This window comes from Boleophthalmus pectinirostris, unplaced genomic scaffold, assembly GCF_026225935.1.
Source record: "Boleophthalmus pectinirostris isolate CB_2022bp ecotype Guang Dong unplaced genomic scaffold, ASM2622593v1 HiC_scaffold_5, whole genome shotgun sequence".
NCBI classification, from domain to species: Eukaryota; Metazoa; Chordata; class Actinopteri; order Gobiiformes; family Gobiidae; genus Boleophthalmus; species Boleophthalmus pectinirostris.
The window spans coordinates 33874488-33893098 of record NW_026571404.1 but is presented as its reverse complement, the minus strand read 5'-3'; the positions used below and the strand labels follow the sequence as shown (position 1 = coordinate 33893098).

The 18611-nt window shown below is 38.0% G+C and overlaps 1 protein-coding gene across 3 annotated transcripts in view; it reads left to right on the top strand.

The window, feature by feature from the left end:
• The window catches only part of marchf8 (membrane-associated ring finger (C3HC4) 8), a 435761-nt gene that overhangs the window by 43713 nt on the left and 373437 nt on the right, over positions 1–18611 (top strand). Inside the window, exon 1 of one of the 3 annotated variants that reach the window (XM_055162636.1) lies at positions 15648–15662. The exons of the other annotated variants lie outside the window; for them this stretch is intronic. The gene's annotated coding sequence lies outside the window, so the exon portion shown is untranslated. Of the gene's footprint in view, positions 1–15647; positions 15663–18611 lie in introns of those variants that run through there. 3 annotated transcript variants of the gene reach the window in all.

Sequence of the window (18611 nt, the reverse complement as noted above, 5' to 3'; positions counted from 1 at the left end):
GGGGAGATTTCGGAGCCTATAATTTTCCACGGCTTCGCTCCTTTGTTTTTACCTCATCGGAGTCTGCGCACGTAGCACCCTCGCCACGTGGGCACCCTACCCGCTGAGCTCCAGAATGCCTCTTTGATCGTGCCCATTCAATCCTCTGCCTTATTAATAGTGATTTACAAGGCAATGCATATTTCATTTTTCAACAGTGCAGCTACGTGCGCAGATGTAAGTGACTTCTATTGCGCCGTGCCGAGATAATGAGTTTGTTGTGGGAAATTTTTGATAAATACGGGCTGTGTGGCGTGTTCAGTGATACAAATGTGCAAGCGTTTCAATCTCTTCTTTCTCTTTGTTTTTCATTACTTTAATTAATATTTTGTAAGCCTTTTAGAAGCAAAAATTAGACGTGCGTTTGCCCCAGTTAAGCTTGTCACCATAATTACTTTGACTCAGTGTACGAAAGCAGGAACAATAATATATTTTTGCGGTCAATATTTATCGTCTGTACAAGGTGTGCACCAATACAGAGACTGTTATCGAATATCGGCGTTGATCCAGGAAAATTTGATGGATTGGGTATCGGTTCTGTGATCTTGTAATTTAATTAGATGTAATGAGTAGGGATGGGCATGATTAGTCGAATAATCAATAATTGATCATTAAGAATTTCATCAATCACGTTCATTTTTAATCAGTAAACCAAATGTAGGTTTCTGTGCGTAGATACGAAGCTGCGTCTGACACAAACACTGGAGTTGCACCCTCACAGTTCCACGTTTTGGCTCTGGCACCTTCTTGGAAATCACTGGACCACTCAGTGAGTGTGTTTACACGCACATCAGTGTCCTGGTTTTGTCATGGTGCATGTATACGCAGTATATCTATACACGTAAACCTGTACACGTATGATCTCTGAAAATGTGAACTATCTCCAACGCGACACACACACAGAACATCACTCACCATCATCATCATCATCATCCCTCTGTCACAGAGAGAACCCTCATATTCCACTGAGTCGTGTCTTTTAGTCAAGCAGAACTTTTTTTTTGTTGTTGTTTGTTTTTTCGCTTAGTTTATGCAAATTAGTCATGCAGTTTTAAGTTTTGTTTCTGTAAGACTTGCGCAAAAGCTGCATTAAACACGTTATAATGTCAAACGGGCTGAAGTGACTTTATAGTGGTTATGGTTTATATGTTGTAAAGTTGAGTCTATTTATGCAGATTAATAATAGTAATAATAAGGATGATACTTTTAATATAAAATTGTTAATGATTAATCGAAAACTAGGGATGAGCATTCGATGAAATTTTATTAATTGATCGTTGGGAGAATTAACGATCGATTAATAAAATTTCATCGAATGCTCATCCCCAGTAATGAGACTATTTACTGACTGATATCGGCCCACAATGTCTCATAATGTTAGAACTTTTATTTATACAAAACTATTCAGAAGTTACTCGCAAGATATATAAAGTTATGTAACATAATCGTTGTAATTAACTGTGTTTTGAGAGGAAAAAATTAAATTTTCAATCCCTACACTTGCATTGGTTAATAACAGATATTGGCATTTACTTAAAGCCAGAGTATAGATATCAGTATTGGAAGTGAAAAAGCTGGATCCTGGTACATAGATTTTCTTTGCACTACTAGGACATTTTGTATATTTTTTGGATTATATGATAAGAGGTCTGTCACCTGATGTTTCCATGGAAATGTCATTGCTAATGTATTGTGTGGCATTAAACAGCTCTACCTTACATTTATTACAATTTATAGTTTTATAGCTCAAAAAATACTTGGTCTTGGTCTGGTTTAGTCTCCATGAAGATAGAAGGGTTTAAAGTCTGAATGCTTGTTTTTGTAGATATTTTTGAGCTATAAAACCACCTGTAACTGAATAAATGTAAGGTAGAGCTGCGGTAGGTAGAGAGTTAATGTCATACTGTGGAACATTCCAGGCAGAGGAACGGCATATCCATAGAAACAAGCTGGTGACGGACCCCCAACCAAAAAGTTACATAATGACCCTTTAATACCAAAAAAAGTTGAATAAATCACTTTTATGACTCATTTGTAATGGTGTAACAATATCCAAGTTTCACGATACGATATCATCACAGTGTGAACCTCACAGTACGATATTTATTGCGACATCGGGCTAAAGCTCACGATATAGTGGGGAGGCTCAATATCCAAATCTCTCGGTACAATATTTTCACAATATACATCTCACGGTACGATATTTATTGCAATATTTTGTGGAGGCGAACAAAACTGTTAATATGCTACTTTTTCCTTTTAAAATGCCTTGACAAGACTTAATCCAGAGAACTAAGACTTAAAAGTGCTTAGAACTGTTATTTCTTCTTGTAGTCTGCATTGAAATGGAGCAAAGGATCATGGTCTATGTAGTTCCCTTTGTCTTTTTGTAGCTATTGCTTCACCAAAACTCATAATTTAAGCAAAGAGACTTGTAATTCGAAATATATTGTGATGGTAAATGATATTATTGTGACATCTTTGACGATACGATATCATGATATTTTGGTTATTGTTACATTCATACTTATTATAGATACAAACTTATTCGACTATGTATTTATTGCGGCACCAAATGTTTTAACAATATTATATGTGCACATGTAGAATAGTTTTTTGGTGGATAATCCTGCTTTAGAGTTATTGTGTATTGTGTGGTATAATTAGTTTCAGTATTTTCAATTATCATATATATTTTCTTCATCACCATATCACACGTAAATATTTGTCTGACGATTTTGTTGATGGGGAATTCTGATAAATCCAGGCTGTGGTGTGTTCAGTGGTTCAAATGTGTATGTGTCTAATCATTTCGGATCAAGTCTTTGTTTGTCTGGGGTTTAATTTGGTTAGCATGATGAGAAGAACGTGCTGGCTAATCAAATGAGAGCCAGAGTTTTTCGTGTTCATTCTCGTGGTTAATTACAGATGTTGCAAACAGTCTTCACATACTGAGACTTTGAATCAAATGAGATGTCAAGATGATTTGGTTAATTGTTAGTTGTGTCACAATAGAAATAATTAGAGGAATTGAATCATCATAATTGTACGCATTTTAGGAGCAAATATAAGTCAGGGTTTTTTGCACCAGTACAGAAATATTGTATAAGCAGCTCTTGGAAGTATTCTGTGTATTCTCTGTATTTAACTATTACACCAAATTGACTGTGAGCTTTAAGCCAGGTTAGAATGTTGTTACCTCATCAAAAACAGACCTGGAGTTGTGTTTTGTTTCATTCACATGTTTGAGTAACTCTTTATTATTAATCTGTCTATATCTCCAAACGTTAAAATCCTCTGTTCCACTTTGTGATGCCATGTAGAGGTAGTTTTCAAGTTAACAGCTCCTTTTACCTTTAGTTCATTAGAGAATTCCACGGCTGAAATCAACCAAATTATTCTAGTGAAGGTGTCTAGAGTTTAAAAACATAGTGGAGCACTTCCAGTATTGCCACATGACATCACAAGGTGGAACAGAGTGTTTTCTGTTTAAGAGAGGAACACACCTTAAAGGGACAGTCTGGAAATTTGGACACAGGACCACGTTTGCTAGTGAGCCAGAGAGTTGGAGATGTGTGGAGACACTTTTTAAAATATTCCATCCAGTCCTTGTATTTGCAGAGGTCGCTGGTGCTAGGCTAGTGCATGTCAAAGGCCATAGTTAGCCTGCCACTAAAAACAGTCTTACCCACTCCACAAAACACCCGAAGCAAATCTATTATTACGCCAGACAATAATTTGATAATTTTAGAAGTAAAGTCAGCCTTGCATTTGAAGGATTTATGTCTGAGCAGCAGCAGCGAGTCGTACTTCCTGATGGAAAGCTTGGCAGCGGCGGACTGATGCATGAGAAAATAGTCCCTCAACATGCAATAACTCATGTGATGCAAGGTTAGTTTTTTTTTCAAACATTATTCTATCAACACAGACATTTACATCGACAGTCTATTGTAAAAATAGATTTGTTTCGAGTGTTTTGTGGAGTGGGTAAGACTGTTTTTAGTGGCAGGCTAACTATGGCCATTGACATGCACTAGCCTAGCACCAGCGACCTCTGCAAATACAAGGACTGGATGGAATATTTTAAAAAGTGTCTCCAAACATCTCCAACACTCTGGCTCACTAGGAAATGAGGTTCTATGTCCAAAATTCCGGACTGTCCCTTTTATACAAGTGTGAATAAAACAAAACACAACTCCAGGTTTGTTTGTGATGAGGAAACATTATAACATAGATCAGAAAATAGCATAATAGAAGTGTTGTACATTGTGATGTATCATGACATCTCTTTTTTCAAACTATTGTGAGTTTAGTCTCTTTTGTTACCCAATATAAAACTCTAAAGCAGGGGTCTCCAGCCTTTTTCCTCTGGTGAACTACCTTTATGAAACAAAAATGCTAAAGAGCTATTCATTTTAGCAGGCGCAAGAACTTGAGAAAGGCTCAATACAACATATATAAGACTAATACAAATCTAAGCTTTGCTCTAATAATCACATTATCAACTTATAATGAACCATCCAATGCATTATTTATAAACCTTCAAACTCTGCAATTTTACGTTTTAGTTGACCTTTACGCTTTGAAAATCATTTTCAAAGTAAACAACAATCTCTTACAGAATATCATTACAGAATATGTTCAAAATCCAAAATAGCCAATATGGGCTCAGAGGTACGGCCATGTTTTCAAAAAGAAAATCAGAACAAACATGACATTTTGTTTATCTGTTAAAAGGGTGGAACAACCTCTGGAACAACTGTACAGACCTAAAATTGTGCACCACTTTCTTCCATTTTAAAAAGAAGTTTAAATGTTTAACTCTGGGCAGATTATGATACTTAGTTTGTGCTGTAGTACTTTGTTATACTGTTACTGATGTGTTTGTTTCCTCTTGCTGTATTTATGAATATTAACTGGCTTAAAGATGATGCTATCTCAAAGGAATAAAGGGTTAGCATAATAAGCTCAAGCTTCAGCCTACACATTTTCTGTCTGTGTACTGTGACTATAAGTCGCACTTTTTCTTCCTGTGACTTATACTCCAATGTGACTTATATATTAAAATTTTCACACTTTCAGCTGTGAGAGGCTCTAGTCTTGTGTGTCAGTATCTGCTGCTCCTGTTCCTCCTGTACCACTGTCACTTCACTCTACTGCCCATGTCTCCTGCAGAAAGAGCCTCTGTCCTGTCTGTATCATGTCAGTCGATCGCATCATTACTTCTGTACCACTGAAAATTTAAGTTAAACAAACTTATAAAAACGACTGAGAAGACTGAACACAAATGCAAAATCATATTTTGCAGATTACAAGCTGTGAAGTTGTGAATATTCAGTCGAAAATGGTAATCGAGCAGCAGAAAGAAAGTTTGGAGTGAGAGAGAAACTTGTGACACCGGGAAGGTGCACCATGCAACTTTCCTGGAAGTCACTGGATGGATCAATAAAGCCTGAACTTCAGTGACACCGAAACCATCCTGTCGGGATTCAGAAGGACCGGAATAATTCTAACTGGAACTGATGTTGAGTCTGACAACAGTGAAGCTCCGTTTATCTCTGGAAATTGCGGTATTGGTCAGAAGTGACACCGAGGATAAAGAATTCAGTGGATTTAGTGATTTGGAGTGAGATTGAGAGTTTGGTAAAATTGTGACATTAACAGCCTGTTGTTCTTTATTCTATTCTTACTGTAACTTGTCTGTCAAGATGAAATGTTGGTTCATCTCTGATTTTATAGTCCAGTGCGACTTAAATGTGTTTTTTTTTTTTCTTCATTACACATTTTTTGGCTGGTGCGACTTATAGTCCGAAAAATACAGTATATTAAATCTGACTGTTTGTGGTATAATGTCAGAATATACTTGTGACCGAAATAAATAAATTAATCAATCTAATGATCACATTTATTGGAAAACCATAAAAAGCCTTCATGAATTTATTTGGCGTTGACTGCTTTATGCGACGTAAGCTGGCAAAACTGATAATAAAAAAAACAAACAAGAAATTCTTCATACATTTCTAAAGTTGAGTCGAGTGTTGGTGGAGAGAAATTCCCTTTGAAAGCAGTACTTATACACACAGTATGATTAGAACAACGGTTTTGACATTTACAAGTGACAAATCCGTTTTCTCCAAACACTTTAAACGTATAGTTCCTTAAGCCCGAGCCGCTGAACGTAGCCTCGTCTAAGTACTGTTTAATGTGATCTTATTCAAATGTCAGAGCGCACTTTCAGTCTCTCATTATTCCCCTCACATGAAATCAATATTACATTAGCACAAAAGTTAAGGTCACCATTTATCTTAAACTAATTTGGGCTCCTTTAAAAGTCCTCTAAAAGTCAAGGGGGGTTCAAGCCTCATTGCGCTGATATAAAACATGTGGCAATGGCAGCGCTTTTTGCCAACAGTGGGATTTAGCTTTACAAGGAGACATACCGTTTTTAAGCTTACAGAAGTCAATCCAATTTAGTAATGTTTTAGTTATCATATGAGTTGCACACCTTATTTCCATATTTGTGTAAACTAATAGCTCTCTGGCTCTCATTTTTTACTAGTGCTTAAAACTAATGAACATTCAATTTTGAACTGTGCCAATAAGCAAATCACTAAAGCGACACTAGGTTACATATTATTTGCTGTTTTCTGATCTTTTTTCTTTTTATTTATGTATCACTTTTTGCAGACATTTGTCCTAACTCTTTTCGGACGGGATTAGTTTTACCAGTGGACTTTTGGTGATTTGTAATAATTGCGGAGGATGCCTGAGATCTTAATCCCGTGCAAATGTGCCATATCTGTCATTTGGAAAGTAAAAATTTTGCCGCAAATTACCTACTATATTTTGCCAAACACAGACGTCCAGTGATAATACTAGTCCCGAGTGAATCTGCATCTCAGTGTTTGTTGTTGTAATTGTGCCTTTTCTATCTCTTTCTTTTTTTTCCACTTTCTTGTCTCTTTCAATCTCAGTCAACGTCAGTAAAATAGAGTCATTCACAGACTTTGCTTACCCCGTGCGAATGCGCCGCAAGTAACACAGAAGTGGAGCGATAATTTGCAAATTACCAGACGTCCCCAGGTTGGACTTATCCCATGTGAATAGGACTAAAAACAAGACTCTTTACAGAGCATTATTCAGTCACTCCATACACAGTGGTGGTAGCTAATATTGTAGCCACAGCTGCCCTGGCGCCATCAGTCCCTCTGACCACCACCATCACTCACGCACACACCACTTTCATACTAGGCAATATGGGTGAAGTGTCTTGCCTAAGGACACAACGACAGTTTTTGTGACTGGCGCCCCACTGTGTCACCTGATTTTCCCACTGGACTCCCATCAAAGTACTAACCGGGCCCGGAGTGGTATAGGATTTTGACCCTGTGGTGAGGTGACCCCGGGGTCAACATACCACATAGTATTTTGACACCGGGGTCAGAATCCTATTATGGTATGTTGACCCCCCTATGAAAATCTATATTTTATTAATAAAGAACTTGAATTCTATAGAAAAACTTTGAATATTAATACTATATCTTCAAATTAAAACATATTGACATATTTAAAAGTGTTTTTGAAGAACTCAGATGCATTTTTTGTTGATTATAACTTGAATGTTAAAAATTACTTAGTTGTACACATATTTAACTGAAAATAAGATAAGTAGTTATTAATTAGTTAGGTAATCAAAGTGATGTATAATGATTTGGAATCTTATTAAAATAGACAGGGTTGATCAATTGAGTAGATAAATAGGGAATATGAGAAGATTTAATAACACAACATGACTAAATTCAAGGTCGTTATCCTTACAAACCATTGCCTAAATTGACATTATGATTAAAGCTTATCTGCAAACTAAAAGCCATAACAATGTAAAATACAATATAAAAAGTGACAAGATTGCTATGTATTTGCAATTTTAACAATACGTTACATTTACACAAAATACCAAGTCGTTATCCATCAAAACATTCCTTAAAATACCTTAAAAGAAAGTGAATATGTAGCAGTATGTAATAATAGTAAATGACATGAGAAATAATGATCAGAAAAGTAACTACTAAAGAAAAAAGTAAGGAGTCAAAATCCTATGGGGGGGTCACTTTACTATAGCTGTATGTTGACCCCGGGGTCAATATACTATGGGGGTCAAAATACTGTCTCACACCGGTGTGGCCACAATATCGATCTATGTTACAATGTTGTTTTCTTATCCTAACAGACCTGGAGTTATGTTCTGTTTCATTCACACATGTTTAGCACAAAAATGCTGCATATTTAGGCTGAGTTCTTCTTTCAAACTGAAAACACTGTTCTACCTTTTGACATTATGTAGTATTACAGAAATCATTTGGAAGATTTCAGTCCTGGAATTGCCAATCTCTACTGAACAAAAGGTAAAATGTAGCTGTTTGAGGAGGTAACAGCATTATATTATGGCTTAAAGCTCACAAGAGTCAATTTTGTGTAATATAGGCCCTGTGTAGTGTGTGTGTAGTGTGTGTAGTGTGTGTAGTGTGTGTAGTGTGTGTAGCGGGAGTTTGGTGTCAGTGTCAGTAGCAGCTGTGCGTTGCTTAGGTTATGGTTCTTGTCGATGCAGGTAAGTGGCCTAATCAAGCACCAACACAAACTTAAGGTGCATTCTGGGCCCTCCACTCTACTTTAAAAGTGTTTATTCGCCCACAGTGATCTGAGGTGACAGGACGCGCTGGTGTACGTGCTAAAATATGCAGAAATAGACCTGACAGATTCTTGAGTTGTTCACACTTCTTTTGGTAGGGAGCAGTTGTTGTACAGTTTTAAAAGAAAGTTACGAAGAAAATATTTGGAGGTGAGGTAGGGCTGTGCCAAAAATTTAAATATCAATAGATTGCGATCTCTACTTTGGACGATCTCAGTGATGAGGCGTGTGCGTTTTAATCGACAGGTCAACAACAAATCATGTGGCAGTAAGAGCATGTAACGATCGTAGGTTTAATATATTGTACAAACTCATTCCAACTTTAAAATGTGAAATATTTCTCTGAAATGATTAGTCTTATCAACACGAAATAAAAACTGTAGTGATCCTGACACCCTGTCCTTTATGCCTGAAGTCCACATGTCTCTGTTTTTAATAAGATGGAAGAAGCTTGAATTTTAAATCAAGATCGATCAATATGGAGAAAAAAAAAAAAAATTTGGTTCTTTTTTTCTCATATTTCCCAGCTCCAGGGTGTGTAGTTTTAGAGAAAGCATATAGAGTAAATAATGGGTCAGTTCAGTGTTGGGGAGTAACAAATTACATGTACAGGCGTTACGTAATCAGAGTACAAATTATGAGTAACTGTAACTAACTAGGACTAAACCAGGACTAAAACCCAGACTTACACCACGTCTAAACCAGGTCTAAAACCAGGACTAAACCAGGTCTAAAACCAGGACTAAAACCAGGACTCAACCAAGTCTAAACCAGGTCTAAAACCAGGACTAAAACCAGGTCTAAAACCAGGACTAAACCAGGTCTAAAACCAGGACTAAACCAGGTCTAAAACCAGGACTAAACCAGGTCTAAAACCAGGACTAAACCAGGACTAAACAATATGACACTAACAGTAGGTGGACATATTTTAAGGCAGCAGTGATCACATATAAAAATGATTTCTTTATCAATAATATTTTTAATACTGTTAAGGAAAGACTTGGCTTTTTATTGTCTTTAAGCAGACTGATCTTATGTTAAAATATCCTAGTCTTTGCTTCTCTACAGCAAACAAATGTCTGTTCATGGAGACTTGGGCTCAACAGACAATTTGAAGACAACCAACAAGAATTTGCAGGATGTGGTTGCTACATTCATGTAGTTTTAAAAAGCATGACAATATCAAGTAATCCAAAGTATTCAGATTACATTACTCACTTTAAGTAATTTAATGGATTACGTTACAAACTACATTTTGGGGTATGTAATCTGTAATCTGTAGGGAAATACATTTTAAAAGTAACCTTCCCAATAATGGGTCAGTTTTATATAGCACTTTTCTGAACACTCAAAAACGCTTCACAGTTCATCATTCACACACTCCACACTCAGTGGTGGTAAACTACTGGGGCAGACTAACGGAAGTGACCCTGCCAATTTTCACCATCGCCTGACCACCATCACTCACGCACACACCACTTTCTTACAAGGCAATGTGAGTGAAGTGTCTTGCCTAAGGACCCAATGACAGTTTTTGCCACTAGCACCCCTCTGTGGCACTTGATTTTTCCCAGTGGTCTCCCATCCAAGTACTAACCAGGCCCGGCCCTGCTGAGCTTCTGAGATCAGACCGAATCAGCCTTTCACAAGAGTTAAAAGTGCACTGTGTAACTTTACTGATTGAGGTTCTGTCACCATGGAGATACTCTTGATTTGCCTGTAATGTAAATAAAAACAATATGGTAGTTAACTTTATATAAGATACTTTTTTTTTCAATTATGGATGTTTTTATTGCTCAAAAATACTTTTAAAAACATGCATTCTGACTAGGCCTGTAACGATAATCAATAAATCAATTAACGCGCTCAATAACTTTTCTGGTCACGATAAATTCTATTTGCATGCTTGTTTGTTTTCCTCGCTCTTTCTCGCTCTCAAAGAGACTGAATGTTAGAAAGCGTCTATCGCTCTGACTCCTCTTGTTTAACAAGCTGCTTGAACTAATGTGCGCAGTGTTTATCAGCACAGCGGATGCGCGCGTAGTCTGAGTGCAGAAAGCGCCGCCGTCTGTGCAGCTAAAATGAAGCACAAGTTAGCGCCGCTGTCAGAAACAAAACAGTTCATCGCCGAGTTCTAAAACAAGTCACAATGCTGAATCAACAGGGGTGAGCGGGACACGTCTCAATGGCCACATGCGTCAAATGCAGCGAGTGCGCAAACGACGAGAAATGGCTCAAACCCCAACAGCCAATATAAAGCCAAACCCGAGCAATAGAACTATCCCTGCCCCCGGGACGACCAACACGATACAGACAGAACAGAGGCTCCCTCATAGAGAAACAGGAACCTGTGTCGCAGGTTCATACAAACTCTTCAAGACTAAACTGACGAGGCCACAGCAGCAGCCACAGAGAGACAAGACGCAATATTCCAATGTAAGTCAGTGACTAAAATAACTTTTAAGTGCAATTTTGTTACAGAGACTTAATAATTTTATTTACTGATTTGGTTGTGTTTGGTTCAACAGTGGTTTATTCAAGTGCATTTTTGTGAACAAGTCTGTGAGCCAGACACATTAGGTTAGTCCTGTGTTAACAAGTCTGTTTTATTTAAGCCTATTGGTTTTGGTTGTCTTACTGTTCCTATGTTAAATGTTCTTTTTTTTAAATTCTATTGTTGGGATGGGCATTCGATGAAATTTTCTTATTCGATCGTCGGAAGAATTAACGATCGATTATCGATTAATCATTAACGTTTTTATATTAAAATTATGATCATTATTATTACTATCTGCACTACTAATCTGCATAAATAAAATCAACTTTACAACATATAAACCGTAACCACTCTAGAGCCACATCAATCCGTTTGACATTATCATGTGTTTAATTCAGTTTTGTGCAACTCTCACAGAAACGAAACTTAAAACCGCATGGCTAATTTGCATAAACTAAGCGAAGATAAAACTACAGCTCTTGTGTCGCTGATGCGGTCAATTTCTGTCGGATTAAAAGACATGACTCAGGTGAACACAGGTTAGTGTGACCAGATTTGCGTTTGTCAAAACCAGGACACCGTACGGGGGGAGGGAGGTGGGGACTCGTCATCGACATTGCGCGACTCTCACCTGGCAAAACTTTTTCCCTCTGGACACCGAAACATATGTGCTGCTTTGTACATTGTGCACATCACTTCCCACTTGTCCCGAACGCAACGGAAAGCGTGGAATTTCTTGTACAAGTCATCGTTAAATCCGCATTTGCATTTCAGCACGTTGCAGACTGACCGAATGTTTGTGTCTCGCTCCTTCTGAGTGCAGAGAGACACATGTACGGACCCCTGGTTGGTCACGCTACGCATTGCAACTTACATTCGGTTTGTCGATTAAAATGAACGTAATCGATGAAATTCTTAATGATCAATTATCGATTAATCGATTAATCATGCCCATCCCTAATTGTCATTATATTAGTTGAAATTGGTCTCAAAATGTCAATATTATCGTTTATCACAATAAATTCTTGGTCAATTAATCATCCAGCAAAATCTGTTATCGTTACAGGCCTAGTTCTGACAGTGAGTGGGGTCACCTCTTCAAAGACTTGTCTGTATGATCTTTCAAAATCCTTCTAAAGCTATTCAGGAAAGGTTCATTTCTGGCCTGCTGATGTGGAATTTTTTTTTTTAGTTCTGATACCTGCACAAATGAGTATCTGCACTAGTTTCTGTACTAGTTTTGGTATCTTGTACTTTGTCTCATTTGACCAACCCTCAAAAAGGAACTACATGTTATTGTTGGACTGTCCAGTGTTAAGGGGCCTTTTGTAGCCCTTGTTTAGAAAAATACCTAATAGCCAAACGTAAAATACCTAATAGCCAAACGTAACTTCATTTGAATTGTAAAATGGTATATTACAACTAGAAACAGCTCATAGTTTGATCTGACAGCCAGGTTTGAATAAGTGTGACGAAGCATTTCACTCAAAGTTCTATCTATGACTCAGCATCACGAGAAATGCAGTTTGTGGAGATCATTATCAGTCTCTGTGCTCTATCTCTTTCTCAGGTGGACTTCCTCATTTCCTTAACCTTTAGCTGAAGATTTTATCACAGCTTTGTTTGGGCTTTCTCTATGATGCTTCTCATTGTAATTTTCCTCGTGAAAATCCAAGCAGACAATGGTTTGACCTTGCTGGGGAAAGTCCTCGAGCTAATGGGAAATACAAAATAGCTAATTTTTTAATGAGCTTTTATCCTTGGTTTAAAGGTGGCATACTTCATTTTGTTCTCTCTAAAAAATGAGAAAAACAGAAGTAGTTCAGTTTGCAGTGGTTCAAAGTGATTCCTTGAATACTTTATGCATTCAGAGCATCCTAATTATTCACAGCGATGAGTTTACAAGTAGGGACGCACAAATATGATACTGGTATCCCATATTGGTGGCGATATTAAAACTTTTGATGGATTGAGTATCGGCTTCCAAAATATCAGATCAGTTGATATCCCATTTTGGTCTATGAGTGGACTGACCAATAATGACCCAAAACAGCTCATGACATTGAACATGTATTTTTTCAAAGCTGTTCTGTAGTGACTTTATATGATAAATAAGTTACAACACACATTTGGATACTTGTTTACCATACGCCATTTGTAAATTTTATACAGCGCTGTTCCACCATCAAGGCACTCAAAACACTTTACAACAAGGAACCACACACCTATTCACACACACATTCATACACCACTGTACACTGACACTGGGGGCGAGGTGAGTTGAGTATCTTGCCCAAGGACACAACAACCAGCCAACCTGCGGGTCAGTGGATCTGACTGCTCACCAGTGATTTTTATGTTGAGAGCAGGATTCAAACCACCAACCTTCGGCTCAGTGGACAAACGCTCTACCAACTGAGCCACTGTCGTCCTGTTTGTGTTGGTATCAACATCAGAACAAAAAACAAAACAAAAGCTTTTCACAACTCTCAAAGACCAGATTGGAGTTTTGCCATGAAAAGCAATGACAACTAGCATGCTAACACATAGTTCCTAATAATTGGACAATAAAGTTCTTTCATTGCTGCAGACAGTGCACAGTGGACCTATTTGACCTCAAGAGCTGCTTATACAATATTGATAGTTTGCAGGGGCTTCATGCTGGGGGTGCTCTACATGTATTTCTAATGATGGAAGATTTAGAGCGCACTCACTCTAGGACTTTAGAACCATGATGTTCTCAAGCACGATTATGTAGGGTTTTATGCCCCACACTCACACCTGCACATCCGAACGACACATTACGACGACGTAATCACATGGTGCCGTTTGTTTACATTTGCTAGAGAAGCTGAGAAAAAAAAATCCAGCGGCAGAAGTATCTATTAAATAATGAGGGTGATGTGCGTCCTCTTATGGTACGCGCTCCTCCGTGAGTTTATGGATATAAAAACAGTGTGGAGCAGTGAGGGCAGCTAAACTTCTGTCACAGCACCTGAGCACAGTGCGATTGCGCTCACACTGGACAAATGTACTGCACTTTAGAGGCGATCTGTGCTTGGGCATTGTTTTAAAGTCCTAGTGTGAGTGCATCTTTAGAGTTATGATGGTGAGTCAATGCACAGATTAGCAAACCATGTCTGAAAACTCAAAAAAAAAGCAAAATGGATTCATACAGCTAGCTTGTGACTTATTTTATGCGTGAGAGATTTGTTTAACAGCACAAATCAGCTCAGCTTTTGTAGTTCCAGCTAAGTCAGTACTTTTTGTGTTAGACTTTACCCTTTCCTTTTGTTTAACAAAGTCTCAGACAGAGCAGAGCCTACAGTTAGCGTCGCAGCCCCCGCAGAGAATGTTGATGATATCAGTTGCAAAGTGCTGTATTCTTCGAAATGTTTGCCCTGTGTTATATATCAAATTAAGTGTTCCCGGCACAGAGAGGGAGAGAGAGAAGTGAAAATGTCTGTTTTTATTTTGTGTGAAATGAAACACCCCCCCTAGTATGAGGACAGTGTCACAGACTGCCTCCCTAGCCCGAACTGAACTGCTGACTCAAGTGTGTGCTTTCAGTTCTCATCCAAACCCCCAAAAAACGTTGAAATCTTGTGGAGTTTTTGGATGTTGACAGATAAGGCTGAATGCAGTTTTCTCTTTAAAATGTCCTATCTTACGCAAAGTTGATTCTTTTGAGCTTTTAGTCATGTTGGAATGTTGTTACCTCATCAAAAACATACCTAGAGTTATGTTTTGTTTCATTGACTTACTGTATGTTTGAGTGACCCTTTACTGTTAATCTCCAAAGCTCAAAATGCTCTGTTCCTCTTTGTGATGTCATGAGCTGACAGTCTTTATACCTTTTTAACCAAAGACGTTAATTTTATCTTCTTATGTACTTTAACTTCTTTGGTTCTTTGTTGAAGACAATACAGTTAAGTGTATTTACATTGTTGTCATGTTTTGAAAAGCAAAAAGGAAACATCAAGGAGACTCACCAGAACACAAAAAGACAAAGCAGAGCAGGAAAACCTAAACTCCTCCATATCAGACACTGTAAAAGAAACATAACACACAAGCACACTCTGGATTGGGACGGGGCACGGGTCTTTGGATCAGAGAGCAACAAGTTCAAACGCTGGATCAGGGAGAACATTGAGATCAGGAAACAAGGCACGGGCAGCATTAACCATGATGACGGAGCGTTCCTCCTTTCACACACCTGGGACACCCTCCTCCAGAGAACACCGGCGATGGGAGTCTGAGCGACCTGACAGGTCCATAAGGCTGACCACGCCCACAGGCAGTAACAACAACTGACCACGCCCACAGGCAGTAACAACAACTGACCACGCCCACAGGAAATCACAACAGCTGATATACGACACATCACCAACAACACCAGGGACAATTCTGAACATACAGCAGAAACATGTCAACAAGGTAAATACACTTTACTTTATTGTCTTTAAAAAACAACACAAGAAGCTTTGTACCTTTTTTTTTTTTACTAGATACTGGCAATTCCAGAGCTGAAATTATCCAAATGATTCTAATGAAGGTGTATGGGCTGCGATACGTATTTGACCAAAATAAACTTTTGCCCAGTTGACAAATTGAATTTCTTCTTTTGCAAAGGTGTATAGAGTTTAACACAGTGGAGAGTTTCCTGTATAATAGAGCAGGGTATCATTAAGAAGTTGCTGATATGATACATACCTTGAAACATAGGCTACAATACAATACATTTTTCAATACAGTGAACTTTTGATTCAGTATGATTCGATATATATTTCATATCAATTTGATACAGTTCAGTGAAAAAAAGACAAAATCATGGCTGTGAAACTAAAAATTTACTAAGTCAAGTGTTAATATGAAAAACACCCATTTTACTCATCAAAACAGTGAAAATGTCAACACTTTTATAGCTTTTCACTAAATAATTTAGTCAAATATACCAAAAATTACTCTTGGCGATACATCAATACAGCAGCCCACGATATCGATACTGTATCATCAAATTAAATTGTACCATGTATCGATATTTCAATATTTTTGAACATCCCTAGGGCCCGTCCACACAAGTACGTATGAAAACGGCCCCAGAGATGGAACGATTATATATAAGGTCTGTGTGTACGACCTGCAGACATATAATCTCTGAAGTTTAATATGAACCATCTCCAACGCGATAGAAGCACAGAACAGACTCACCATCAGCAGAACACCCCTCTGTCATAGGGAGAGCACTCATATGCCACTGAGTCGTGTCCTTTAGTGCAAAAGAAGCTGACCACATCAGCACACAATAGTAGCTGTTTTTTTGAGTGCTTAGTTTATGCAAATTATCGATGTGGTTTTAAGTTTTGTTTCTGTAAAACGTAAACAAATATGCTCAAAGGTGGTGTAGGTTAGCGATAGGGAAGGCTTGCGGACACAGAAACGACCTGTGTCTGAACACAGATTGTTTCCGATAAGGTGATATGCAGATTCGTTTCAGTGTAAACGTAGTCCTCGTGCATAATCACATGACGTCACTAGATGTAACAGTGGGTTTTACATTTGAGGGAAGAAGTCAGTATGCCTAAATATGCAGAGTTTGTGTGTTAAACGTGTGAATGAAACAAACTCCAGGTCTGTTTGTGATGAGGACACACTGACAATATAGTATCATGAGACCTCGATATCGTTACACCCTTAGTTTTCTCAAATATGCCAAAAAATTTAGGGTTTGTGTGTTAAATATGTGAGAATCCAGCAAAACGCAACACCAGGTCTGTTTGTGATGAGAAAACAACATTATAACATAGATCAGAAAATAGCGTAATATGAGCCCTTTATTTGTATTTTTTTCCTTGTTTGCCTTACTCCCAAAGTCTCTAAAAAAAATAAAAATAAAAAAAATTCTAGCAGCTTTTCTTTGAGCGTTCTGAACTATAGCGAGGCCAGTTAGCTCTTACTGCTGTCCATAGACGACCATACTGTGAGTGTTCACTTTAGATAAACACTAGTTGGTCTGGTGGAGCATATAGCAGCCTGTACTGGTTAAAATTACTATATTTACTGGTAAGTGAGGACTTGTTTCCACTTTGGTTTGAGGTTTTCTTTTCCCATCGCCAAATGAGCCTTTTTGACCCGACTGGTAGAGTTTGTGGTCAAGTTTATTATATATATTTTTACACAATGTGGTTTGACTTGGTTGTAAATCATTTCTCTTGGATAACCAGTTTGAAAAGATATAAACTTTTTGGCTGGAGATAGTTGAGAAAGTAGGGATTTGCTCTGGATTTTGGAGCAAACTTGGAATTTAAAGGTGCATTGCGCAACTGTTCTGGTGCTTTTCTCCATGGAGATGTTATTGCTTTGTCCGTAATGTTTCACATTATGGTATTAAATCTTTTTATCTTCATGGAGACCAAACCAGACCAAGTTACAGGTCAGATCTGTGGAGAGCTGACCCCGCTCACAGTCACAAGGCCTATTTATGTACCGTATTTTTTGGACTATAAGTCGCGTTTTTTTCATGGTTTGGGTGGTCCTGTGACTTATACTCCGGGGCATCTTATATAAGAAAATGTTCAGCCTGACAGCTGCAAGAGTGCACTCTAGTCTTGTGTGTCAGGATCTAGTACTACTATTACTCCTGTACCACTGAGTGCGTATACATGGACATGAGTATCCTGGTTATGATCTGGTTTTTTGAGTATCCCGGTTTCGTCATGGTGCATGTATACAGTTTCAGTATCCCGGTTATGAGAAACCGGGATACTGCAGCTGGTTTATTCCGATAGTATATATTTGCTGCAACATAAATATATGACGTTAACATATTAACACCTATTCAGCCTGTTGTTCTCTATTCTGTTGTTATTACTATAATTTGTCTTTCAAGATGAAATGTCGATTCCTGGTCTCTGATTTTATAAAATACATTTCCCCAAAAAGTGCGACTTATATATGTTTTTTTCTTCTTCATTACGCATTTTTTGGCTGGTGCGACTTATACTACGGAGTGACTGGAAAATATGGTAGGTATTTTTGAGCTGTATTTTAACACATGTAAGGCAGAGCTGTTTAATGTCATACTGCGGAACATTCTAGACAGAGCAATGACATAGCCATAAAAACAAGCTGGTGACGGACCCCCAACCAAAAAGTTACATAGTGCTGTAAAGGATCCAGGCTTACCTCTCCAGCCAGAACCACATGCTTTGACCAAACTTTACAAAGACGAGTAGAGCTGGAGCTGTATTATGGCTCCCTGATTTTGGAGGGCATGATTGACAGGTGGATTAGTCAGTCAGAAAGACGTATGGTTCACCATGTCAAAACAAACACGGAGATTTAGGAGTAAAAAAAAAGCAGAAAAAATAACACAGCGAGCCAAGA